The 27840-nt window shown below is 47.2% G+C and overlaps 1 long non-coding RNA gene and 1 pseudogene across 2 annotated transcripts; one reads left to right on the forward strand and one right to left on the reverse strand.

The window, feature by feature from the left end:
• The first annotated feature begins 3441 nt into the window (after positions 1 to 3441).
• Positions 3442 to 26699, forward strand: LOC107976197 (uncharacterized). Of its 2 annotated transcripts, XR_010159414.1 has the most exons (3): positions 5964 to 6279; positions 24276 to 24964; positions 25056 to 26699. It is a non-coding gene; the product is annotated as an uncharacterized LOC107976197 (long non-coding RNA). The 2 variants fall into 2 exon arrangements; XR_008536618.2 differs by having other exon boundaries at positions 3442 to 6279; positions 24276 to 26699.
• Positions 21631 to 23585, reverse strand: LOC134810706 (olfactory receptor 7E24-like; annotated as a pseudogene).
• Positions 26700 to 27840: the final 1141 nt, after the last annotated feature.

Raw genomic sequence — 27840 nt, forward strand, 5'->3', positions numbered from 1 at the left:
AAAAAAAAAAAAAAAAAATTAGCCGATTATGGTGGTGGGTGCCTGTAATCCCAGCTAGTCAGGAGGCTGAGGCAGGAGAATTGCTTGAACACGGAGGCGGAGGTTGCAGTGAGCCGAGAATGTGCCACTGCATTCCAGCCTGGGCGAAAGAGTGAAACTTTGTCTCAAAAAAAAAAAAAAAAAAGGTAGGGGGGCTCACTGCCATTGGTATGAAGCCATGAAGGGCAGTGTTCAGTCCAACATATGTCGATCCCATGCTCACACAGATTCCTTTCTGCTTGTGGAAGTTGGTTAATTTTTCTGGTTATGATACTGAATGTTGCTACATTTTCCTTGATAGTATACTATCATCTGGTTGATGACTTTGCATCTTAGCATTATACTCCCCTTCTCCCAGCAGCCAGTGCCTCTCCAGTCTTCCTCAGCCACACCGGGGCTCACTGCAACCTCCGCTCAACTGGCCCAGATGCAGCCATCTTTAAAGAAATCCAGGTTTTGAAGCAAAATTTCAGAGAGCAAAACTTTCACAGGGACTTTCAGGCATAATTTGACCAGGTCATTCGACCAGATTGTTTTTCTTTCTCTTTCTGTCCCCCTATCTGCGTGGTTCCTGGCCTGCTGTCAGGGCATGATTTAAGAGGGTTGTTTGCTTAGCTTGAGTGGAGGCCCCCACAGGCCAGTTCCCTCCCCAGAAGGACTTGAGGGCAGGGTGAAGGGGGTTGGGGGGAGCTGCCAAACCATGGATGTCAGACCTGTCCATGCACAGGCAAGGAGAGGGCACAAACTTGACAACACAGCGAAACTCCACTTGTTTCTTCACAAGTCTTTAGAAAGGAGCTTTCATTTTTGTAGTTTTGCTTCCTCTCTGAATCTTTGGCCTGCACAGTGACCTCAGTATCTCCTGACCATGGAATCACATGCCCGTATCTACTTTGGAGTTTGAGCTTTTCAAAACTGCAACTCTTTGCCAATAGCTGGTTTGTGGGCCTGGTGTCAGCAGTGGGGAACAGTCTTCCTGCCACTTTCCATTCATGTCTACGTGACTCCAACCTAAAATAGATTTTTGGGGGAGCCCTTGATTGTAATCTTCAACAAAGGAAGTCATGCTAGGCAGATTCTCCTGAGACAGGTCCTTACGTGCTAGTAAGAGCCTTTGGTGAGTACTTTAGGATTTACAAAGCCTCTCCAAAGACAGACTTTGATTTGATCCCCACAGCAATCTCATGGTAGGTGTTTCAACTCCATCTTACAGATGAGAAAATCTGCCACTGAGTGGGAGAATGGTGGGGTGGGAAGCGTGGTTGAAGAAGAGAAACAGCATTTATTACCCTTCTGGGCCTAACACTGTGCTGTTCGCTTTATATATGTTTGATCCTTTAACACACTTGTGAAGCCAGTAGTATTTTCACACTATTGTCTTTTTTAGGTGAGTTCACTGAGGCTCAAACAGGCACAGCAGTAAGTGGAAGCACAGGAACTGAAACACATCTCTGCTATCTCATGGTTTGTGCTTTGCCCATCACTGCTTATCCCAGTTATCTTTTGCTGAGAAGCAGTTTACTTCCAAACTTAGTGGTTTAAGACAACAACAGTCATTTATGATCTCACGGTTTCTGTGAATCAGGGATCTGGGAGTGGTGTAGCTGGGCTGTTCTGACATAGGGTCTCTCATGGAATCTCTGTAAGGGGTCTGCTGGGGGCTGCTGTCATCTGAAGGCTTGATGAGGCTGCTGCTTCTGCTTCTGAGGTGGCTCACTTGCATGGCCGGCAAGTTGGTGCTGGCTCTTGCCAGGAGGCCCCAGTTTCTCCTCATTTGAGCTGCTTGAGCACCTTCTCCACGTGGTGCTGGCTTCTCCCTGAGCGAGTGACACAAAAGAGAGCAAGGCAAAAGCTGCAATGTCTTTTCGGACCTTGCCTTGGATGCCACACAGTCATTTCTGCAATATCCCAGTGGCTACACAGGCCGGCCCTGTGCAGTACAGGAGGATCAGCAGATGTTGAGGTCGCTGGGCAGGACCAAGGTCCAGAGAGGAAGCACAGGGGTATGACTCCAGCGAACGTGGATGTCGGTGTTGGCTGCTGAAAAACAGTCAATACAGGAATAGCATTTTCTTTTTTTTTTTTTGAGACAGAGTTGCGCTCTTGTTGCCCAAGCTGGAGTGCAGTGGCACAATCTCAGCTCACTGTAACCTCCTCCACCCGGGTTCAAGCGTTTCTCCTACCTCAGCCTCCTGAGTAGCTGGGATTACAGGTGGGGTTTCACCATTTTGTCCAGGCTGGTCTTGATCTCCTGACCTCAAGTGATCTGCCCACCTTGGCCTCCCAGAGTGCTGGGATTACAGGCGTGAGCTACTGCGCCCGGCTGCTTTGATGTATTTTTATTATTAATTTTTTTTGAGACAGGGTCTCACTCTGTCGCCCAGGCTGGAATGCAATGGCATAATCACAGCTCGACTTCCTGGGCTCAGGTGATCCATCCGCCTCAGCTTCCTGTGTAGCTGGGACTACAGGTGCGTGCCACCATGCCCTGCTAATTTTTGTATTTTTTTTTGTAGAGATGATGTCTCACCGTGTTGCCCAGGCTGGTCTTGAACTCCTGGGTTCAAGTGATCTGCCTGCTTCAGCCTCCTGAAGCCTCTGATATATTTTTCAACAACTATATGCAATCTGTCTCTACGCCCACGTTTGCCCCAGGCAGCCACTGATATTGTCTGTTCCCATTAATTTTCTTTTCTTTTTTTTTTTTGACATGGAGTCTTGCTCTGTCACCCAGGCTGTAGTGCAGTAGCACGATCTTGGCTCACTACAACCTCCGCCTCCCAGGTTCAAGTGATTCTCCTGTCTCAGCCTCCTGAGTAGCTGGGACTAAAGGCATGTGCCAGCACACCCAGCTAATTTATATATATATATATATATATATTTTTTTTTTTTTTTTAAGTAAAGATGCAGTTTCCCCATGTTGACCAAGCTTGTCTTGAACACCTGACCTCAGGAGATCTGCCTGCCTCGGCCTCCCAAAGTGCTGGGATTATAGGCATGAGCCACCACGCCTGGCCCCCATTAGTTTTCATTTCTAGGCATTTTGAATAAATGGAACGAAACAAAACATTATCTTTCATGTCTGGCTTCTTTCATTCAACAGAATGATTTTGACAATCATCCATCTGTTACAAGTATCAGTGGTTTGTTTTTTTAAAAATTAAAAAAATACTAACGGCTTTCATGAGGTATAACTGACGTACAGTAAACTGCATGTGTTTAAAGTGTACACTTTGATAAGTTTTGTTTTGTTTTGGAGACAGGGTTTTGCTGTGTCGCCCATGCTGAAGTGCGATGGTGTGATCATGGCACACTGCAACTTTTAACTCTTGGACCCAAGTGATCTTCCTATTTCACCCTCCTGAGTAGCTGGGAGTAGAAGTACACACCACCATACCTGGATAATTTTTATTTTTTTGTAGAGGTGGGGTTTTGCTGTGTTGCCCAGGCTGGCCTCAAGTGGTCCTCCTGCCTTAGCCCCCAAGAGTGTTGGGATTAAAGGCATGAGCTACCATGCCCTGCCAATAACATTAAACTCATGAATATACATTGTGAGCCATCCCTACAACCAAGACAATGAAAACACTCATCACCTCCCAGAATTTTCTGGTGGCCCTTTATCATCCCTCCCTCCTGCTCCTTCCACCTCTATCTCTAGGCAACCACTGATTCTGCTCTCACTTGGGATTCATTTGCATTTTCTAGAATTATATATCAATGAGATCACATAGTATGCTTTTTTTTTTTTTCAGGGGGTCTGGGTTCTTATTTCGAGATTCCTTTATACAGGGGCCTGTATCAACACTTCATTCTTTTTCATTGTTGAGTAGTATCCCATCAAATAGATAGACTTCAATTTGTTTATCTCCTTACCTGTTGACAGAAGTTTGAGTTTCCATTTCTTGGCCATTATAAGGAAAATCACAGCGGCCATTCTATTGCAACTCTTGTGTTTTCATTTCTCTTGGGTAAATATCTAAAAGTGAAACCACTGGATCACATGCTTAACTTTTAAAGAAATGATCAAACTGTGTTGAAGTGGTTGTACTACTTTATACTTCCACCAGCAGCGATGAGAGTTCCAGTTGTTCCACATCCTCAGCGACAATCAGTGTGGTCAGTCGTTTTAATGTAACTGCTCTCGTCAGTGTGCGGTAGGATCTCATTGTAGCTTCAATTTGCATTTCCCTGATGATTAACGACATTGAGCATCTTTTCGTGTGCTCAATAACCATTCATACATCATTTGTGAGATGTTTGTTCAAGGCTTTTTTGAAATAGGGCCATTTGTCTACTTCTACATGAGTGAAATGAGAAATATAAAGGGTGTTATAAACACGACAGTTATTCAGTGGTCCCTGTCCAGTTTTGCTCCTGACTTCTGTAGCTTGCTGCCGCCATTGTGGCTAGAAATCTGTTGGTGGAGGTGGAGGGCAATTGTGAGGACCTGGGGCAAATGCGGCAAACAAAGTCATATGGCAGAGGTGGAGAGGGTAGAGAAGAGAGAGAGGCAAGGTCAAGTTTATGGCATCATAACCTCTGAAATGGGGCCCTTGTGATGGGGGAGGTCACTGAGTTTGGGTTCCTCCAGAAATCCTTTGGCCCCAGTACCCAAATGGCTCCAGGTTGAGTATCCCTCAAGCTGATGACTTATAAATTACCAGGAAATTTGGCTGCAGAGTGAAAAGACCATAGTTGAATCCCATCTATGTTAATGTCCATGTAAAGTAGGAGCAGCCAGGAGTGTGTGCTTCATGGTCTTTGCTCTGCTGTTCCTGGGCACTGGATGAGATGTCTTTTTCCAATAATGATGATGAAGATGGTGATATTGAGAATTCTTTATCTTCATTGAGCATGTAATAATTTTAAAAGTCTTTTCTGCCTACCAGACTTCTTCCCTCCCAGCTGAGCAGGCCACTGGCCAGTGTTCCCACTTCACAGTTAAAGTGAGCCAGGTCCTGAGAGGCTGGGAGGAAGAGTCAGGCTCACTTCATGGCCTTGACTCTCTCCTCAGTCCAGAGACCCACGTTGAGCCATTCCCAGCGATGTCTCCTGCATCTTATAGTAGCGACCTCCCACAGTTTCCCAGCTCTGAAATCAAAGTTCAAGACTGTCTGCTTTTGTTCTCTACTGGAGTCCTGTTGGTGACAGTTTGGACCCACCAATACCCCGTTGATCCCCCTGAGTCCTGCCTTTTTGTTTACTGCACAAATAGGCACTGTTCAGAAAACAAACAACAAAAAGGGAAGCAATTCTGTTTACTAGACTTTTTGCTTGTTTGTTTGAGACAGGGTCTGTCTTTGTCGCCCAGGCTTGAAAGCAGTGGTGTGGTCATGCCTTATTGCAGCCTCTTTCTCCCAGGCTGAAGCCATCCTCCCACCTGAGCCTCGGGAGTAGCTAGGCTGCTACCATGCCTGGCTAATTTTTTTCATGTTTTGTCGAGATGAGTCTCGTTAGATTGCCCCGGGTGGCTTGCTGGATATTTGAGCCAAGGAAACTTGAGTGGATCTCATAACCTCAAGGGACCACATGTCCTTGAATGATGGACAGCCACCATTTCTGTCCTATCTACCTTATGTGGGTTTGACAGGCCTCTCCAGGCCTGGATCTGAGTCTAATGCAGGGCTAACGTGACGCAGGCCTCTGGGCCACTGTAAGGCACCACGGAGCGTTTCTCCACCGAGCTCCAGCGGCTGCGGGGCCCGGCGCCGCCCTCGATTCATGCTGGCAGCGCCGCCAAGCGGGCAGCTGGGAAAGAGCGGCCACCTCATTCCAAGGAAGCGGGGAGGCGAAGAGAGTGGGGAGAGCCCCGCTTCGGTCGCGATCCGGTGGACACCATCCCGGCGGGGAGGAGCCTTCCCACGAGGACGGATGGCGACACACACGCCTGTTGGAGCATCCTGAGGCCCGCCTCTGTGGCTTCTGTTGTGACGCAAGCGTTCCCTCCTCGAGTAGGGTCTGTGGCCGGGGCTGTGTCTGCGGGACTGGGAAGCTCTCCTGTGAGGTCTGTCTCGGGACCTTCCTGTCTGTGCCTGGAGGGCATCTGCGGGCAGATGGGGCACCTGCGCCTCCATCTCCGCTGCCCCTGCCCTGCCCTTCTACCCAGGCCTTGCAGTCACCAGAGATGGGATCCAGGCTCAGCTCGGCCACGTCTGAGCTTCTTGCCATCTGGGAAATGGGGTGCAGAGAGACATCCCCGGTTGAAAGCTAAACCTTCTTGCTGCAAGCCATGCCAGGGAGGTAGGTCAGAGGCCAAAAGGCTTTGCCTGAAATTTACGGCCCCGCAGTTGGGCCTTAGTCTCCTCTTCCAGTTTTATTTATTTATTTTTTTAGAGACAAGTCTCACTCTGTCACCCAGGCTGGAGTGCAGTGGGGCGATTATAACTCACTGCAACCTCGAACTCCTGAGCTCAAGTGATCCACCTCAACCTCTGGCGAAGCTGGGACAAGCCAGTGCTACCTGCCCGCCAAGTTTTGAGTTTTTGCAGAGACGAAGGTCTCACTATATTGTCCAGGCTAGTCTCAAATTCCTGCCTCAAGCGATCCTCCTGCCTTGGCCTCCTGAAGTACTGGGATTACAGTCGTGAGCCACCAAGACTGGCCTCCTCTTCTAGCCTCAACTCCAGCTACTTTTTTATTTTTGAGATGGAGTCTTGCTTTGTTACCCAGGCTGGAGTGCAGTGGCACGATCTCGGCTCACTGCAACCTCTGCTCCTGGGTTCAAGAGATTCTTCTGCCTCAGCCTCCCAAGTAACTGGGACTACAGGCGCACACCACCATGCCTGGCTAATTTTTGTATTTTTAGTAGTGATGGGGTTTCACCATATTGGCCAGGCTCGTCCCGAACTCCTGACCTCATGATCCACCCGCCTTGGCCTCCCAAAGTGCTAGGATTACAGGTGTGAGCCACTGCGCCTGGCCGATTCCATCTACTTTTTACTCAGCCAGAGGGGCTCACTGTCCCTCTGAAATATCTCCATGGTTTCCCACCTCCACACCATCCATGGTGCCTGGAAGGCATCTCCCCCAGCCCTCCTGAGATCCACACAAATGTTCATATTGGATGTGTAGATGCGGGGTATTACTATCTTAATGTTTTCTAATTATATGTGCTCTTCTATACACAAAAAGTGTAAAGAAAAAGTATCACCCACTTTCCTGAATTATTCCACTATTCTGATTTAACTATTTTATATATATATATACTTGTAGAGACAGGGTCTGGCCGTATTGGCCAGGTTGGTCTTGAACTGCTGGCCTCAAACAATCTGCCTTCCTTGGCCTCCCAAAGTGCTGGGATTCCAGTCATGAGCCACTGCGCTGTGCCCCTATTATTAATTTTTAATTAATGTGTTACTTAGACTTAAAAACATTTTTCTGTGCAAATACATATATGTATTTTACATACGTGGACCACATGTACTAACCATCTTTTAGTGTGGAGAAGTTATGCCTCTGCAGCCGGTTACTGAGCTTCTCAAAAGTGGAAGCTCCTACCAATCCTTCAAAGTGCAGCCCGTGTCACTCCACCCTGGAGGTCTCTGTGACTCACACAGGCAGTGTTTACTGTCCTCTCACCTGGCTGTGGATGATACCTTGACCACACTTTAATTTTGGTACTTATTGTCTTATATTTGGCTATTGGTTTATGCATCTGAACTCTCCACTTGATTGGAACACATGGCACCCTCAGGGGCAGCTAATTTTTTACTTTTTCTAGAGATGGGGTTTAGCTGTGCTGCCCAGGCTGGTCTTGAACTCCTGAACTCAAGCAATCTGCCTGCCTCGGCCACCCGAAGTGCTGGGATTACAACCATGAGCCACCGTGCCTGGGTGCTGCCGTCTTCTAAACGAGCAGAATGCATAGATTCCTCTCTAGGGTTTGCAGATTTGAAAAGATGGGGTTTTGCACCATGCACCTAACACTCTTCTTGCCAGAAGCGCTCTGCAGACCAAAGGAGTTTTATGAAGACTAGGTGCCTCTAGCCTATCTTCTATCCTGGAACCTCAAAGCTGCTAATCCATTATTTATTCAACAAATATTGATTGAGCACCTACTATGTGCCAGATACTAAGTTCAGAGAGTATAACAGTGAACAAAACAGAAATCCTTGCCTTCTATGGGACTTACATTTTACTGGAGGCATTCAGACAGTAAACAAAGTAAATACTTAAAATATATAGTATGTTAGACGGTGTTGAGTGTTTGGGGAAAAATAAAGTGGAAGGGACACTCCTATCCTTAGACCTGGGTAAGAGGGACCCTTTCCCCAAGCTCCACCCTTCTCTAAGCCCCTCCAGGGCAAAGAGTCTGCCAGGACAAGGGGATGTGGCCCCTGGGAGCCCAAGATCCTTCTCTAGGTTTCACTCTGGTTATCCAAGACCTCAAGAGTTCCTGCTCAAATGGCACTGAACCCATGTTCGGGGCTTGTTTGTGTTCCCATAGGTCTGACCCTGGAGAGTGGAATGTACCTGTAAGCCAAAAGTACAGTCAAGAGGTGACTGTTTCCTGGGGATGTAGCTGGGATGTTCACATGTATGACTGAGGTGCAGGATGGAAATGGGGGTGGGAAGAGAAAGGGGGTAAACCATCATTTTTATTCTTTTTTTTTTTTTTTGCAACAGAGTTTTGCTCTGTCACCCAGGCTGGAGTGCAGTGCGCTGATCTCGGCTCACTGCAACCTCCACCTCCTGGGTTAAAGCGATTCTCCTGCCTCAGCCTTCGGAGTAGCTGGGGTTACGGGCACATGCCACCATGCCTTCTAATTTTTTGTATTTTTAGTAGAGATGGGGTTTCACCATGTTGTCCAGGCTGGTCTTGAACTCCTAACCTCAGGTGATCTGCCCACCTCGGCCTCCAAAGTGCTGGGATTACCGGCATAAGCCCCCATTCCCAGCCCATTTTTAATCTATTTCCAGGCTTTCCAAATGTTAGGGACAGGACTGGGAAGATAGATATGGAGACGGGGGGTGGGGTGTCACTGCAATTTTAAGTAGAATGGGCAGGGAAGGTGACATTTTACTAAAGAAGAGGAGGAAAGGAGTGGTATCTGTAGATATAACTGAAAGTGATCTCCAGGCAGAGGAAAAGTGAGTACGAAGGTGTGGAGGCAGCAGTGTGCCTGGGATGCCCAGGAAAAGTAAACCTGGGTACTCGCCAGGTGCCATGGCCCAGGGGGACCTGCCAGATTTGTGCTTGTGCAAAACCTAAAAAAAATAGGCCCTTGAAGCCAGGCTCGGTGGCTCACTCCTGTAATCCCAGCATTTTGGGAGGCCGAGGCAGGCAGATCACGAGGTCAGGAGATCGAGACCATCCTGGCTAACATGATGAAACCCCGTCTCTACTAAAAATACAAAAAAATTAGCCAGGCATGGTGGTGGGCACCTGTGGTCCTAGCTACTCGGGAGGCTGAGGCAGGAGAATGGCATGAACCCGGGAGGTGGAGCTTGCAGTGAGCGGAGATGACGCCACTGCCCTCCATCCTGGGTGACAGAGCAAGATTCCGTCTCAAAAAAAAAAAAAATAAGACCTCTATCAATGTTGGATTGAATGAACGAATGGTCCCACCTCCTGGAGGAGCCACTCCCAACAGCACACAGCTGCCTCTTCTTCCCAGCTCTGTGCCAAGGGGTGTTTCAGCTTTGCTTTGATCCTGATGACCAGGCACTGCTATTCTTTAGGCCGGGATTTCCCCAAGCCTTGGTATTTTAAAAAATATGTTATAGTTCCCTTGAAACTCTCTCCTAATCACCTTGGTATTTTAAAAAATATGTTATAGTTCCCTTGAAACTCTCTCCTTATCACCTTCACCTTCCTGTTTTCATCTCCCACTGCTTGGCACCCTCTGTCTCCCCACGGTGTCCCCATGACGCTGCCTGCATGCCCATTGGCCCCAGCCTGGGAGATTCTCAGAGATGCCCGGGCCAGACATGGCTGCAGATAGAGCCAAGAGGGTGGCCTCGGGTGGCTGGTGGCAGTCTCCTGGCTGTGGGGGCAGAAGTGGGGGCCTGGGAGGTGACAGGCAGCTCAGGCCTAAGGAAGGATGGAGTCAGAGCTCAGAGATGTGACCAGAAAGGGCTCAGCCACGGGAAGGAGTTTGGGGATTTACCCACGTAAGTACCGAATTATTAGGCCAAAACTGACATGTAAATAGGTACTGAGAGATGTAAACAGAATTTGGAAGTCATTGTTGCCTTGATGACACTTTTTGATCCTGACAAATTTGGACTTTCCTTTGACCGTCTCATGGATGACGCCACATGGAAATAAATATTTAAGCCCATGAAAGTTGGGAAGTTGAATAGGAAATTTCCCCTACAAGAGGCTAGGATTGCAAAAGGTCACAACTCTAGAGTAAAGGTAAACCAGATATATACCAGTCCTTCTGGGGGTTATCAGCTAAAGTTCTCATTGCCTGGGTGGACCAAGGAACATCAAACTTTGGACTTGGTTTAAGGTAGCTCTGGACAGATGCTGCTTTTCGAGCCTCTGTGTCAGCGCGGGAATTCCCCAAACCCAGCAAGATGGAAGCTCGCTGGTGTCCTCTGCAATGCCTAACTGCCACCTTGTGGGGTTTCCATACTGCTTCTAATCATTGCAAGATTTCTTGTTGATATTTTCTGTCTTTTCCCCCAGAGTTCAATAGGTCCTTTTCTTTCTGTCACGCTCCATGCACTTGAAGGGTTAAAAAGACATACGGAGTATCAGTGTAAATGTTGTCAGTCTCACCCTCACTGAGTTCTAAGGCCTGAATGAAAGCAATGAGTTCAGCTTTCTGGGCTGAAGTGGCCTGGGGCAACGATCTGGCTTCAACAACAGTGTCCAGGGTTATCATTGCATACGCTGCACCTCTCTCTCCTTGGGGGTTGAAGAAGCTGCTCCCATCCACGTATAGTTCCCAGTTTACTGATGCTCAAGCCTGGTCCCAGAGGTCAGGTCTGCTAGAGTCAATTTAGTCCAACACTTCTACACAATCAGGCTCGACAGGGCTCTCTGATACCGGGAGCAAGGTGGCGGGGTGTAGGCTGTTACAAACTTCAATGGTTATATGGGGATTTTCGCAGAGCAAATTTGGTACTTGGTGAGTCTAGCATTCGTTAGCCAATGATGTCCTTTAGTACTCATTAAAGTCACCACAGCACGGGAGGCCTTTATGTTCAAGTTTTGCCCAAGAGTCAGCTTATTTGCTTCTTGTACTAGCAGGGCAGTTGCTGCCAAGGCCCTCCAACAGGGGGGCCATCCTTTAGAAACCTTGTCTAGTTGTTTAGAGAGGTAGGCCACCGGCCTCGGCCAGGGCCGCACAGTTTGGTTGAAAAGTCCAGCTGCCATCTTTTCTCTCTCTGACACATACAATGGAAAAGGCTTTGTCAGATCGGGTAGCCCCAGGGCTGGGGCGGACATAAGTATTTCCTTTAGGTCGTGAAAGGCTTGCCATTGTAGGGATCCCTATTCCAAAGGTTCCTGGTCCCTGCCGCTTTGTGACCTCATACAAATGCTTGGCTAATACTGCAAAGTTTGGGACCCACAGTCTACAAAACCCCACAGCTCCTAAGAATTCTCTCAACTGCCTTCTGCTCTTAGGCTTCGGTAGATTGCAAATGACCTGCTTTCTTTCTGATCCCAGGCTGTGTTCCCCCTGTCAGGTAGTAAATCCTAAGTAAAGTACCTGCTGTCGGCAGATCTCAGCTTTTTTCTTGGACACTTTGTACCCACAGTCCACCAGGTGCCGGTGTAGGGCAACTGTTCCCTTGGCGCACCTGACTGCCATGGGGTGTCCCAGCAAAAGGGCATCAATCCACTGGAGCCACATGCAGTCTACATCTGTGGTGGGAAATTTCTGGTGGTCTCGAGCCAACGCCTCCCCGAAGATGGTGGGGGAGTTCTTGAGCCCTTGGGGAAGCTGGGTGCAAGTGTACTGAGTAGTCACACCTGACTCTGGATCTTTCCGCTGAAAGGCAAACAGCTTCTGGCTCTCAGGGGCTAATCTGATATGAAAGAAAGCATCTTTCTGGTCCAAACAGGTGAACCAGCTGTCCTTAGCTGGCTGTAACCCCAACAATGTGGACAGGTTAGGTACTGTTGGATGTAAAGTCAGTGTAGCTTGATGAAGCAAGCACAAATCCTGTACCGGCCTGTAGTCCTTGGTCCCTGGCTTGGGAACAGGCAGGAGGGGAGTGTTCCATGGAGACTGACAAGGAACTCTAATTCCAAAAGTTCTTAGGTGCTTGAGATGGACCTGGATACCTTGAAGAGCTTCTCTGGGGATCGGGTCCTGTTTTTGCATAACTGGCTGGGCCCCAGGCTTCACTTCTATGAGTACGGGGGCTGGGTTGACTGCCAACCCTGGACGGTTGTGTCCCACCCGTACTCTTGGCCACCGCTTAGCCAGAGCTGGTCTTCTCTCTTGGCCCGGCTCAGTTAAGAAAAGTCTCCATTCCTCCTCTCGGGGGACCATAAGGGTCATAATGGCTCCCGTTCCAGGTAACTTTAGCAGCAAAGAGCCGTGCTCTGTAAAAGAGATAGTGGCTCTCAGCTTGCTAAGCAAGTCCCTTCCCAACAAGCGCAAGGGACAGTCAGGATTGGACAAAAACTGCTGAATCACTTTATGTCCTCCTACAGCACAAGTCCGAGGCAAGCAGAAAGCTTGCTTTGCTGAAACCCCCATGGCTCCGATGATGTCAATAGACTTTTTGGATAAGGGGGTGACCGGGGTGGTTACTACCGAATGTTCAGCACCGGTATCTACAAGAAAATCATTGTCTCTACCCCCAGCTGTCATTCTGACCAGAGGGTCTTTGGGGACACTTGAGCCCGGTCTCCCTCAGTCCAATAAACCTTCTGCCAGGTTGAGCAGGGCCCGTTCCTCCTTGTCCGGGGCCTCCTGCTCTGAGTCACCTGGTTTTCTTTTCAGCTGAGGGCATTTGTTCTTCCACTGTCCTATTTCTTTACAATCAGCACACTGATTACGCTGCAAGCTCTGACAGCCAGGCTGAGTTTCTTTCCCGGGGCCCCCCTTCCCTTGCCTCTTTGGGGGGACCCCTCTGATTCCTGCAGCTAACAGGTTGGCATTTTGCCGGGCCTGACGTTCATTCTCTCTGCAGTTTTCCTTATGATTTACTGTGTCCCTGTTTACAAACACCTGGTTAGCTATTTCTAATAACTGTGATGTGTTCATCCCTGCAAACCCAGCCTGTTTCTGCAGTTTTCTTCTAATGTCTTATGCGCTTTGACTAACTAAAGCCATGTTAATCATGCGCTGATTTTCAGGGCTATCGGGATCAAAGGGAGTATACATACCATAGGCCTCACACAGTCTCTCCTAGAATTGTGCTGGACTTTCTTCTTTTCCCTGAATGACCTCAGAGACCTTGTTAACATTTGTGGCCTTCTGGGCTCCCCTCTGTAATCCTTCCAAGAGAGCTTCCCTGTCTCGGTTTAGCCTTTGCATATCCTCTCTTTCATTTGGGTCCCACTGGGGGTTGGTTCCTGGCAACTGGGTCTTTTCATACTCTTGGGGGTTTTGGTAATCAGCCGGTGTATGTTCCTCTAGCCACTTAGCTGCTGCTTGGAGCACTCTCTGCCTTTCATCTCTGTTAAAGAGGAACATGAGCAACTGGTGGCAATCAGCCCAGGTGGGGTTATGGGTCTGGATAATAGTTTGGAGCAAATCAATCAGAGCTTGTGGCTTTTCGGTATAGCATGGGGTATTGTTTTTCCAGTTGAGAAGGTGGGCAGAGGTGAAGGGCTGGAACACAGAAACACGCGTCCCCACCATGTGCCCATCCTCATCTATCCCAGTATACCGCTGCTCTCTCAGGGGCATTTGTATCCCCGTTTTGGGTCTTAAATGAGCTGCCAAGGGAGGGGTTTCTTCTGAGGCTTCACCTCCTCTCTTGTCTACTCTGGGTGGCCTAGGGATATGTTTGTCTGGGAGAGGCACAAGCACTGTGGACTCAAAAGTGGGGAGCCTATCTCCTTGGTAAGGGGAGGGCACCACTGGGATCACTGGTGCCATCTCCTGCAATGGATCTTCTGATGTTGGGTTGAAAAGAACTTCAGGAGTTGATTTCCCTGGGCAGGTGGAGTGGGATCCTTCCTTGGCTACCTGTCCCTTCGCTATTAGCACTGCTGCTGCCTGCCCTCTCAGCCACTGTGGGGGGTCTAGCACCAGCTGTAACCAAGTGTCTATGTCTGGAAACTGGTCTGAGTGTCCTGACTTAACAGTTACCTTGTGCCATACCTTAGAAACAAGGGACCTGTCCAGGCTTCCTTCTGATGGCCAACCCACTTCTAATGGTGGCCAATCTATTTCACAAGGAGTTCTAAGTTTCCCTGGTGTCATAGTAACCCCATAGTCTCCATTAAATCCCTTCTTAAAATTTTTCAACATAGTTCCTAGCAGAGTGGGCTTACTTTGTGTCTGACCCACGTTTCCTCGAGACAAAACACCAAGCTCACACCACACGCACGCCACAGAACAAAGAATGGGTAAAAAGGGCACACACACACTTTTTCAGTTTTCAAGAAACCAGAATCAAAACCAAAATCGGAGTATCCAGAAATCCAAGCCAGGTCAAACCAAAACCAAAGTATCAAGCAATTCAAGTCAAGTCAAAAACAAAAACCAAAGTGCCAGTACAGGCACGCCATGGGTTATCAGGCCACGCTTCCACTCAAATGGAGTGGGCAAGTTCCAAAGACCAGTCTTACCAAGTTTCAAATGTCCGGACTCCAAGTGCCTCTTCCTCCCTGGTGTTCAGCCACTGCATTTATCCTCCACAGGGGCCTACCACACACTGCTCTGACGAGGCGTTCCACCGGGGCAATTGCCTACCCGGGAGCGCACTCAGCATCTGTGTTGCTCAAGCTGGCCGGAGTCCCCCGCAGGGATGCTCCACAGGGCAGGCCTAAGCTGCCTAAGAGGCTGCCTAGACTGTCCGTCAATTACCTCGCTTCCCGGTCAGGGAACCATGAAATGTAGCAGGACGAGTCACAGACAAAACTCCTCGGACACCGGATTAAAGAAGGAAGAGGTTTTTTATTTGGCCGAGAGTGTCAGCAGACTCGTGTCTTAAGAGCTGAGCTCCCTGAAAAAGAAATTCCTAGCCCTTTTAAGGGCTTACCACTCTCAGGGGTCTATGTGAAAAAGTCATAATAGATCAAGTAAGCATGAGGAACGTGACTGGGAGCTACAAACATCAGCTAACAGAACAAAAAGTTTTACAGTGCTTTCTCATACAACGTCTGGAATTTACAGATAACACCAGTAGTTTTGCTCAGGGGTTAATATTATTATTATTTTAACCACCAGGGCCAGGTGGTGGCGCCAAGGTCATCTAGCTATTTATCTTACTTCTATTTCCAACTTTTTGCTTTCTCCCTTTTCTCCTGTCTTATTAAACTAGGGAAAAGGGGAGGTTGTGGAGAAACTGGGAAGGACAACAGGAGAAGTGGTGGCCTCATACCATATAATCATTGTGATGGATTCATCCCTGCAAGCCCAGCGTGTTTCTGCAGTTTTCTTCTCATGTCTTCTGCCTTTGAGGGACTGAAGCCATGTGAATCATGCGCTGATTTTCAGGGATATCAGGATCAAAGGGAGTATACATACCATAGGACTCACACAGTCTCTCCTAGAATTGTGCTGGACTTTCTTCTTTTCCCTGAAAGACCTCAGAGAGCTTGTTAACATTTGTGGCCTTCTGAGCTCCCCTCATTAATCCTTCCAAGAGAGCTTCCCGGTCTCGGTTTAGCCTTTGCATATCCTCTCTTTCATGTGGGTCCCCCTGGGGGTTGGTTCCTGGTAACTGGATCCTTCCATACTCTTGGGGGTTTTGATAATCAGCTGGTGCATGTTCCTCTAGCCACTTAGTTGCTGCTTGGAGCACTCTCCGCCTTTCATCTGTGTTAAAGAGGAACATGAGCAACTGGTGGCAATCAGCCCAGGTGGGGTTGTGGGTTCGGATATTAGTTTGGAGCAAATCAATTAGAGCTCGTGGCTTTTCGGTATAGGATGGGCTATTGTTTTTCCAGTTGAGAAGGTCGGCAGAGCTCAAGGGCTGGTACCCAAAAACACGCCTCCCCATCATGTGCCCATCCTCATCTATCCCAGTATACCGCTGCTCTCCCAGGGGCATTTGGATCCCCATTTTGGGTCATAAACGAGCTGCCAAGGGAGGGGTTCCTCCCGAGTCTTCACCTCCTCTCTTGTCTATTCTGGGTGGCCTGGGGATATGCTTGTCTTGAGGAGGCGCAAGCACAGAGGGCTCAAGAGTGGGGAGCCTCTTTCCCCGGTAAGGGGAGGGCACCACTGGGATCACTGGTGCCATCTCCTGCAATGGATCTTCTGATGTTGGGTCGAACAGAACTTGAGGAGTTGATTTCCCTGGGCAGGTGGAGCGGGATCCTTCCTTAGCCATCTGTCCCTTTGGTAATAGTATTGCTGCTGCCTGCCCTCTCAGCCACTGTGGGGGGTCTAGCACCAGCCGTCACCAAGTGTCTGTGTATGGGAACTGGTCTAGCTATCCTTTACCAGTTACCTTGTGCCACACCTCAGAAACAAGGGACCTGTCCAGGCTTCCTTCTGATGGCCAACCCACTTCTAATGGTGGGCAATCTATTTCCCACAAAGTTCTAGGTCTCCCTGGTGGTCTAGTGGTTAGGCTTTGGCGCTCTCACCGCCACTACCCGGGTTTGATTTCCAGTCAGGGAACCAAGAAATGGAGCAGGAGGAGCCGCGGAAAAACCCCTCAGACAGCAGATTCAAGAAGGAAGAGGCTTTTTTATTTGGCTGGGAGCGTCGGCAGATTCTCGTCTTAAGAGCCCACCTCCCCGAAGGAAGACAGAGTTCCTGGCCCGTTTAAGGGCTTACGACGCTAAGGGGTTCCACGTGAAAGAGTGGTGATGGATTGAGAGCACATGTGCTTAGAGTGCGGGGGCGGGGGTTAATCTTTTCACCTCAGGCCGGCTCATCAGTGCCACCGGCTGGTCTTGCCACTGACTTCATTCCTGTTGTTTTTCAACTTTTACTTCCTCCTCCTCTTCAGAGACAGGAGACAGTAGACAAATGGCTTCTCTCCTCAGGGTGACAGGATGGTATTACTCCCAATATCGCAGGGGGTGTACACAGCCCTGTGATATTGTTCCTAATATCCAGAGCGAAAGAGGATGATATGACTCTCAATATCGCAGAGAGTGTACACCCCTCCTGTAATATTGTCCTTAATACCCTGGGAGGGAGAGCATAAGATTACATTGAATATCGCAGGGGATGTGCACCCTCCGCCTCTGATACACTTCCTCACATCCAGGGGAAGAGAGGATAATTTTACTCCCAATATCGCAGAGGCAGCACACCAGCCCCCCACACCCGTGATATTGTTCCTAATATCCAAGAAGGGAGAGAATGATACTTCTCCCAATGAAGCAGTGGGTGTACTTTACCCCTGTGTTATTGTCTCTCATATCCGGGGGCGGAGGTGGGGCAGAGAGGATAACATTCCCTCAAATTTGGCAAGTGGTTTGATGCCCCTTGTGGTATTGTTTTTAATATCCAGCGGGGAAGACAATAATACTACTCTCGATATCACAAGAAATGCACATCCCCCTGTGATATTGCTACTAATATCCAGGGGTAGAGAGAATGATGTTACTCCCAGTATCGTCAAAGTGTCCACCCCCCTCCACTTTGCTATTGTTCTTAATATATGGAAGGAAGTATGATATGACTCCTAACATGGAAGGAGGAATACACGCCCCTGTGATATTGTTCCCCGTATTCAGTGCAGGAGAGAATGATATTACCCCCAATATCGCAGGAGGGGTACACCCCTCTGTGTTCTTGTTCATAAGGTTCATTAGAAAAGGTGATTTTACTGGAAATATCGTAAATACACTGTATGTCCTCAGTGGCTGCTAACATGCAGGGAGGGATGGGGGTTGATATTACTCTGCGCATCAGCGGAGCGTGTCCACGCCTCTGAGATGTGGCTCCTATATCCATGGGGAAAGGGGATAGATATGACTCTCCGCATCACTGGGGGTGTCCACCCCCCTGCGATGTGGCTCGTCATATCGGGGGTGGGTGGGCGATATTTCTCCCCGCATCGTGGGGGTCGCCCGCCCTCCTGCGATGTGTATCGTAATAGCAAGGGAAGGAGAGGAGGATGACATTACTCCCGGCATCATGGAGGAGTCTATCACAGATCGGGATACTATCAACAACCTGGGATATGGGGAGTACACCCCCTGTGATATTGTTCCTAATATCCGGAGGGGGAGAGGGTGATATTATTCGCGATATCGCAGGCTGTGTACACCCACCCTCTGATATGGTTCCTAGTAGCCAGGAAGGGAGAGGACGATATGACTTCCCATACAGCAGGAGGTGTACACCCATTCTGGGATATTATTCCTAATATCCATGGAGAGGAGAGGCTGATATGACTCCCAATATCGCAGGGGCTGTACATCCAGTCTGCGATATTGTTCTTAATATTCAAAGGCGGAGAGGTTGATATTACTCCCAATACCACAGAAAGTGTACAAACCCGTGTGATATTGTTGCTACTATCCAGAAGAAGAGAAGATGATATTACCTCCCATATCGCAGGAGGTGTACACCCACTCTGCGATATGTTTTCTAATGTGCAGGGCGGGAGAGCATAACATTCTTCTTAACAGCACAGGGTGTGTACAGCCCCCCTGTGATATGGTCCTTCATATTCCAAGGCGGAGAGGAGGATCTTACTCCCAATACCGCAGAAAGTGTACACCACCCCAGTGACATTGCTCCCGTGTTCCAGGAGAGAAGAGAATGATGCTACTATCAATATCGTATGGGGTGGACACACCCCCAGTGATATTGCTCCTTATTTCAATGTGGGAGAAGATGATACTACACCCAATGCCGCTGGGGGTAAAAACATTCCTGTGATATTGTTCTTAATATCGAGGGAGAAGAGGATGCTGTTACTGCAACTAGTGCAGAGGATGCACACCCGTCTGTGATATAGTTGGTAATTTCCAGAGGCGGAGAAGATATTACTGACAATAACGTCCGCAAGCGGTGTGACCACCGTGAACCGTTATATCCAGGGGGGGAGAGGGGGGAGATATTACTCCCGGCATCGCGGGGGGCGTCTCCGCCCCCGCTGTGGTGTGGATCGTAATACCCAGAGGGGGAGAGGGTGGTGATATTACTCCCTGCATCGTGGGGGGCGTCTCCCCCACCCCTGCGGTGTGGATCGTTATATCCGGGGGGGGGGGAGAGGGGGGGATTTTACTCAAGTACTCCTATGATCTTTTCTCTACTGCCACACTTGGTTAACACCCTGGTTCATTATTTTCCATGTTCTAGTGAGTTACCACTATTAAAGTCACAGGGGATAGACACCCTGCGATATTATTTGTAATACTGTAGGGGAATGTTCATTCTGATGTCACAGGACTCTACACACTGTGATGTTATTCCCAATATCCTAGGGGAATGTTAGTAATGATGTCACCATGTGTGTGCACCTTGTGGTATTTTTCTTAATCTCCTAAGGGTAGGTTACTGTTATTGTCACACTGGATATCTTCCCTTTGATATTATTCATCATATCCTGGAGGGATGTCACTCCTTGTGTCACAGGGTTTGTACACTTTGTCAAATTACTCGTATTATCCTTAGAAGATGTCACTCCTCATATCACAGAGGGCGTACACTCTGTGATATTATCGTCATTTTCTAGGGAATTGTTACTTTTAATGTCACAGAGGGTGTACACCTTGTGAAATTATTCCTTATAATTTTGTGGGATGTTACCCCTAAGGTCACACGGGGTGTACACGCAGTGATATTATGTGCAATATTCTATAGAAATGTTACTCGTAAATCACAGGTCCTGTACACTCTTTAATATTCTTCGTAATAGCCTAGGAAAACGTTACTGCTAATGTCACAGGGCGTGTGGACCCTGTCATAAAATTCATAATATGCTAGCTGGTGTTCACTACTCATTTCACAATGCATGTACACCCTTTAATATTATTCGTATTATCCTGAAGAGATGTTACTACTGATGTCCCTATGCAGGTACATTCTCTGATATTATTCGTTATATCCTTGGGGGATGTTCCTTCTAATGTCACACGCGTGTACTCCCTGTGTTCTATTTCGTAATATCCTAGGGCAATTTTACTTTCAATGACACAGGGTTGTAGACATTGTCATATTATTCGTGATATTCTAGAAAGATGTTACTCCTAATGTCACAGGGGTGTACACCCTGTGATAGTATGAATAATTTCCCAGGGGTCTATACTCCTATTGTCACAGAAGATGACACCTTCTGACATTATTCGTAATATTCTAGCGAGATGATACTCCTAATGTCACTGGGGGTGTACACCCCGTGATATTATTCTTACTATTCTAGGGGGATGTTACTCTTAATGTCACAGGTGTGTTCCTTCTGTGATAGTTTTGAAAATATGCTAACAGGATATTACTACTAATGTCACAATACGTGTACACCTTGTGATATTATTAGCAATATTCAGGGGGGACGTTATTCCTAACGTTACAGGGGTGTACACTGTGTGATATTGTTCCCAAGATTGTAGGGGCGTGTTACTCCTAAAGTCACAGGTGTGTATACCCTGTGATAGTATTCACAATATACTAACGGGATATTACTACAAATGTCAACATGTGTGTATACCTTGTGATATTATTTGTAATATCCTGGGAGGATGTTACTCCTAACATCACGGGGTGTACACCCTGTGTTACGATTAGCAATATTCTAGGGGGATTTTACTTTTAAAATCACAGAGGGTGTCAACCGTGGGATCTTATTGGTAATATCCTAGGAAAATGTTACTTGCAATGTCACATGGGGTGTACACCTTGGGATATTATTTTGAATATCCTAAAGGGATGCTATCTTAATGTCATAGGGTGTGTACACCCCTTGAAATTATTCGTAATATCCTAAGGAGATAGTACTTTAAAAATCACAGTGGGTGTGAACACATGGTGTACAGCCTGTGATATTACTCACAATATCTGAGGGAGGGATAAATTTTAATATCACAGTGGGTGTACACACTGTGATATTATTCATCATATCATGGAAGTATATTATTCCTATTGTCACAGGGGTTTAACATCCTGTGAAATTATTTGTAGTAATCTAGGGTGATGATTACCCTAAAGTCGCAGGGTGTGTACACCCTGTGATATTATTCGTAATATTCTAGGGGGATGTTACTCCTAATGTCGCAAATCTGTGCACGCTGTCATATTATTCCCAATCTACTAGCTGGTTATAGTTACTAATGTCACAGTGCATGTACACCTTGTGATATTATTCCTAATATCCTAAGGGGATGTGACTCCTATTGTCACAGGGGGTGTGCTTTCTGTGCTATGATTCCTAGTATCCCAGGCGGATGTTACTCCTACCATACAAATTGTGTACACGTTGTTATATTATTCCTAATATCCTAGAGTGATGTTACTCCTCATGTCACGGGGGTGTCCACCCTGCGATGGTATTCTTCACATTCTAGAAAGATGTTTACTCCTAATATCACAGAGGGTGTACAATCTGTGAAGTTATTCATAATCGTTTCAGGGGATGTTACTCCTAATGTCACACGTGGTGTACAATCCGTGATATTATTTGTAAAGTTTTTTCAGATATATTACTCCTAATATCCCAGGGGCTGAACACCCTGTCATACTATTTGTAATATCCTAAAGAAATGTTACTACCAGTGTCACAGGTGGTGTACACTGTGGGGTATCATTCCCAATATTGTAGGGTGATGTTACTCCTAATGTCACAGAAGGTCTTCACACTCTGATAATATTCGTAATACCCTAAAGGGATGTTACTACTGATGTCACAATGCAGGTACACAATCTGATATTATTTCTTATATCCTCGGGCGATGTTACTTCTAATGTCACAGGGGGTGTACATTTTTTGAAATTATTCATAATATTTTAGAAAGATGCTACTCCTAATGTCACAGAGGGTGACATGGGGGTGACCACCATGTACATCACTGAGGCCACTGCACCCTGTCTCGGGGAAGATGACACATCTGAACTGAGGTAGCTTCCAACGCCTGTTCCATAAAATCAGCAAACAATTGACAGGTAAGACCCACAGGTGGAGAAGACCTTATACTTCCCACCTGATGATGAAACCCTCAGAATGGAGGAAACAATTTTAGAGTAAGAGAAAAGGGTCCCTGAGATGGGAGGAAAACCAAATATGGCAGCAGGGAAATGCATGATTATGTTATTGGTGAAGGTGTCACAACATGCAAGATGGGGGAGTTGAGAAGGGTCGCAGAAGAAATTAGGAATTTCCACATCCTTGAAGCAGGTCATTCATAAGGCAATCAAGTTGTGCAGCTGGGCTTCTAAAAGACCAAAAAAAAAAAAAAGACAACAAAAGTAGGAAGCCACAGAAACACGGGTTCATGGTGGCTGAATGATATAGAGGGTGACAGATGGCTGCAAACCAGTCATAGGCCATCACACTCAGGAGCATGTCTCTCTTCCATGCCTCCAAAAATGGCAAAGAGAGACATGTGAGTCAGACAGCCTGCATAGGAGATGACTCTGCTGTGAGATTGGATGTCCACAATCATCTTGGGGACCACGGTGGAGGTGAAACCGATGTCAGGCAAGGACAGATTGGAGAGGAAGAAGTACATGGGGGTGTGGAGGTGGGACTCAGGGCTGACAGCCAGGAGGATGAGCGGGTTCCCCAGCACCGTGACCAGGCACATGGGAAGGAACAGCCCAGCGACGACCAGCTGCAGTTCTGGATCCTCTGAGGTTCTAGGAGGAGGAATAGAGAGACATCTGTTAGATTCTGTGGGTCTGTAGAGTTTGGACAGCTTTTGCCTAGAAAAGAGGGTTGAAAAATCGGAAACAACTAAACCAACACCCAGCATTGTGTCTGCATTTTGGATAGAAGCAATTCACAATTAATGTTTTCAGATTTCAGAACAATCCACACTCAGCAATATTTTGCAGTTCTGACAAACTCAATTGTCTTCTAATGCTTTCATCATTGATTTCTGTGTTATTCACTTCTTGCTATACACACCTGTCTTAGAGATACTAGATTCAAGAATGCTCCAAGAACCAGATCGTCATATAGAACAACAAATTCGTAATTGCTAGAAAATACAGCCTATCTTTTCCGAAGAAAAATATGTAATAAAACCATTCTCTTCACTTTAAGAAAATGGTTATCCTAATTAAAGGAAATTAAGAACTCAAATATTTTATTTGATTCGAATAGATTGATACAAATTCCCTTGATTTAGAACATTTGTAAACACTGTATAACAGCTGAGACCATGCCATCCAGAAATGAAATGAAAGTTGATAGTTCATAAGCAGAAAATAGTTCCACATGCCAGTTAGGTCCTAGTGATTTCATCATTGTGTTTTCGGACTTTTCTCCTTCGAGAGAGTAATTGCTTAATCACATCGGTGGGTCTTGTTTTAAAATTCATGGAAGCTCTAACTCCTGTCATTAGCTTCGGTGGACTTAGAGTTTTCATCAGAAAGTTTGGCCGGACGCGGTGGCTCACGCCTCTAATCCCAGCACTTTGGGAGGCCGAGGAGGGCGGATCACGGGGTCAGGAGATCAAAACCATCCTGGCCAACATGGTGAAACCCCGCCTCTACTAAAAATACAAAAACTTTGCCCGGTATGGTGGCGCGCGCCTATAGTCCCAGCTACTCGGGAGGCTGAGGCAGGAGAATGGCTTGAACCTGGGAGGCAGAGGCTACAGCGAGCGGAGATCACACCACTGCACGCCAGCCTGGGCAACAAGAGCAAAACTGTCTCAAAAAACAAAAAACCAAAAACACACGCTCTGTGACACTGACGTCACACTGATGACAGCCAATTTTTGTGAACCGAGGAAGTGTCAATGCAATAATTCACATAGGTGTTTCCTTTTGCTGTCTCCTGTGTGCCAAGCAAGATATAGGCTCTGGGGAATCAGAAACAAAAGAGAATCACTTGTTCCTCTCACAGCACTCAGTCCTTACTGAGAGAAGGACAAAACAAAATGTCCTGTCTGGAATGCAGGGAAACCAGAACTTCAGGTCAGGGGACATTTCTGTTGAACCGTGTGGAGTTTAAGCTTAAAATATTAATGAATGTATCTAAAATTCACTTTGCCTTTACTTTATGCGTCCATCACATAGAGATCACGCAGCGGGCACCCACGATTGGTTTAATCATCGCTCACTTCCATTGGATCAACTAGAAATCAACTCAGATGAGAGTGCTGAATCTCAGAGGATGGACGTCTCACCCTTTGCCATACAGATAAGTAGAAAGGGTGGTATTGAAAATTAATGGCCAGACTCTAAGTCCCGGGCAATATACTTGATGGTCTCCCAACACTCAAAATGTTTGGGTTGTCTTTTGTTTTTGTTTTTGTTTTTTATTTTGAGACAGAGTCGTTCTGTTGCCCAGGCTGGAGTGCAGTGGAGTGAGCTCGGCTCACTGCAACCTCCGCATCCCAGGTTCAAGCTATTCTCTTGCCTCAGCCTGCTGAGTAGCTGAGATGACAGGCGCCCGCCACTATGCCCGGCTAATATTTTTCTCTTTTTAGGAGAGAAGGGGTTTCACCATGTTGGCCAGGCTGGTCTCGAATTCCTGACCTTGTGATTCGCCTGCCTCAGCCTCCCAAAGGGCTGGGATTACAGGCGTGAGCCACCGCGCCCAGCTTCCAAAAGTTTTCAACAGAGCTCAGAGGTCTTAACCACAGGCACATCGGAGGAGCATTTTTGAAACACTTTCCAGCTTCCTCAATAAGAATGGAAGCCAAACCCCGAAATGATGAGTCCTTTGAGGAAGCCGAGAGCTGTACGGAAAGCCAGGAACAGGGGTAAGGGAGAGATGCATCCTGAATGATCCTGTGCCAATTGTTTCTGGAATCCTTGATGTGATCTCAGCTGCCCTTTCCATTCTTGACACAGTGATTGTGGCACCCACTGGTCTAGCTGTGGTCTACAAGGAACCCCCAAAGGGAAGGGCACAGTGAGCAGGGGCATCCGCCTGAGTGACGAGGATTTGAGAGGGCAGGTTGATTGCAGGGAGAGGACTGGCCAAATGCCATGTGTCTGGACTTAGACTGCCTGGATCAAATTGGGCTTCACCCTTTTTGACTTCATGATCTGGTACAAGTTCTATGAAAATTTGTTGCTCCTTTTCTAGTCTGTAAAATCATCATGAAATGTGCACTAATAACTGGGAGACTATGCAGATGAAATGAAACAAGCTGCATAGAACACAGAGCTCAGAGCCTGGCCTTTAGGAAGCCCTCAGTAAGGGTTCATGATGCCATGGTGTCTGTCAACATCCTCTTTATCCTCATCATCACCTTCATCGTCTTTTTGTTGTTCTGAGGGAACAGTTTAGAGGGACTCATTCCCTGCTATCATGGGTGAGATGTCTATGAAAATGACAACCAGTGGGGGAGGGAAGCAAAATTTTGAAGAAGATTCCTGAGAGAGACCCCCACCACAACCAAGAACAGAAACTCCACAGTCTGCTGAGCTGACAGTTTGCACATTGGTCTCCTCCCGTCTGCCCACCGCACTGTCCTGTTTGTCCTGAGGATGAGGAAACAAACAAGGCTCCCAACCGTCCCTCAGCACTCACTGAACTGCCCTTCCCCTCTGCTAGGCCATGACCACTGAGAACAGGTCCACTGTTCTCCCTGCATGGTGCACATTGGAGGCTCAGACTCCGTCCACAAGGCTGGCCAGAAGACAGGGTGAGACATGAGCCTCCCGATACAGGTGACGGTTGTGGAGCCCACAGGACTGCAACCTCACACTGCAGGGCTGGAGGCACAGACTGAGTATTTACTATTCTATGGCCTGGGGGGCTCAAGGCACAGAGCCCCTCATTAGCCAGAGTCACCCAAGTTCCCCAGGCTCTAAGGATTTCCTCATCATCATGCAAGAAGAAGAAGAGAAAAGCGAGTGTCCATAGAAGCTTTGGGGCTCTTCCTCTAATCAGGAGAGAGCTTGTGTGTATTATTCGCTTCTTTCTTTTCTTTTACAAGATCCAATTGCTTTAATTTTCATCTTTTATTATGGGAAAATATACCACGTATAAATGTTAAAAATTATAAATATAGATTATTTCATATAGAATGGCCAGTATAAACATTTACAATTTCCACTGTTTTTCAGTTTATAGTTTAATCACATTAGATACATTTGCATTGTTTAGCAACCAACACCGCCATCATCTCCAGAACAGTTTTATCGTTGAAAATGGAAATTGCACCCATTAAACAAACTCTCCATTCCTCTCTCTCTCGCCCACCCCTGGGGGCCACCATTCTAGTTTGCAACTCTATTAGTTTAACTACTCTAGACACGTGATATAAGTGGAATCATACCGTGTTTAATTTTTTTGGTTTGCTTGTTTTGGAGACAGAGTCTTTCTCTGTTGCCCAGGCTGGAGTGCAGTGGCGTGGTCTGGGCTGACTGCAACCTCCACATCGTGGGTTCAAGCGATTCTTGTGTCTCAGTCTCCCGAGTAGCTGGGATTACAGGCGTGCGCCACCACGCCCAGCTAATTTTTGTATTTTTAATAGAGACAAGCTTTCACCATATTGGGCAGGCTGGTCTCGAACTCCTGACCTTAAGTGATCCGCCTGCCTCAGCCTCCCAAAGTGCTGGGGTTACAGGTGCGAGCCACTGAGCCTGAGCGTGTTCGTCCTTTTGGGATTTCTTTATTTCACTGATGAGAATGTCTTCAAGGTTCATCCGTGTTGCATCCTGTGTCAGAAGTGCCTGTCTGGGTGTTTGGGTGTTTTTTTTTTTTTTGGTTTTGTTTTGTTGTGTGTTTACATGGAGTCTCACTCTGTCGCACAGGCTGGAATGCAGTGGCACAATCTGGGCTCATTGCAACCTCCACCTCCCGGGTTCCAGCGATTCTTGTGCCTCAGCCTCCCGAGTAGCTGTGACTATAGGCACAAGTCACCACGCTCGTCTCATTTTTTGCATTTTCAGTAGAGACAGGGTTTCACCAAGATGGCCAGGCTGGTCTTGAATTCCTGACCTCAGGTGATCCGCCCATCTCGGTCTTCCAAGATGCTGGGATTCCAGGCGTGAGCCACCGCACCGGCCAGAAGTGCCTGCCTTTTGAAGGCTGAATAGTCTTCCATTGTATGAAGGAACTGCAGTGTGCTTTTTCATTCATCAGTCCACGATCTCTTGGGTTGCCTCCACATTTTGGCTCTTGTGAATAATGCTGCTATGAATTTGGGTGTACAAATCTCTCTTCCACTCCTGGCTTCTAATTCTTTTTGGCAGGTACCCACAAGTGCAACAGCGGGAACATCTGATAATCCTGTTTCTACTTTTTCCGGTACATACCATACTATTTTCCCTGTTCCTTAATGGTTTTACATTCCCTCCAATCAGATTCGAGCATTCCTACTTTCCTCTAGTCTCACCAATGCTTGTTTGTTTATCATATCCATCCTAATGTGTGGTATCACATTCTTGGTTTGATTTGCGCTTCCCTGTGATGAGTGATTTTGGACATCATTTTAGATGCTTATTGGCCATTGCTATATCTTCTTAATGACGCATCTACTCGAGTCTTCTGACCATTGTTAATGGGATGCTTTGGGTTTCTTGTTGTTCATTTCTAGCTGTTCTTTGTATATGATGCATATCAGCCTCTTTTCAGAGATATGATTTGCAAATATTTTTCCTAATCCATGGGTTATTTTTTCAC

This window comes from Pan troglodytes, chromosome 7 (assembly GCF_028858775.2).
Source record: "Pan troglodytes isolate AG18354 chromosome 7, NHGRI_mPanTro3-v2.0_pri, whole genome shotgun sequence".
Classification (NCBI taxonomy): domain Eukaryota; kingdom Metazoa; phylum Chordata; class Mammalia; order Primates; family Hominidae; genus Pan; species Pan troglodytes.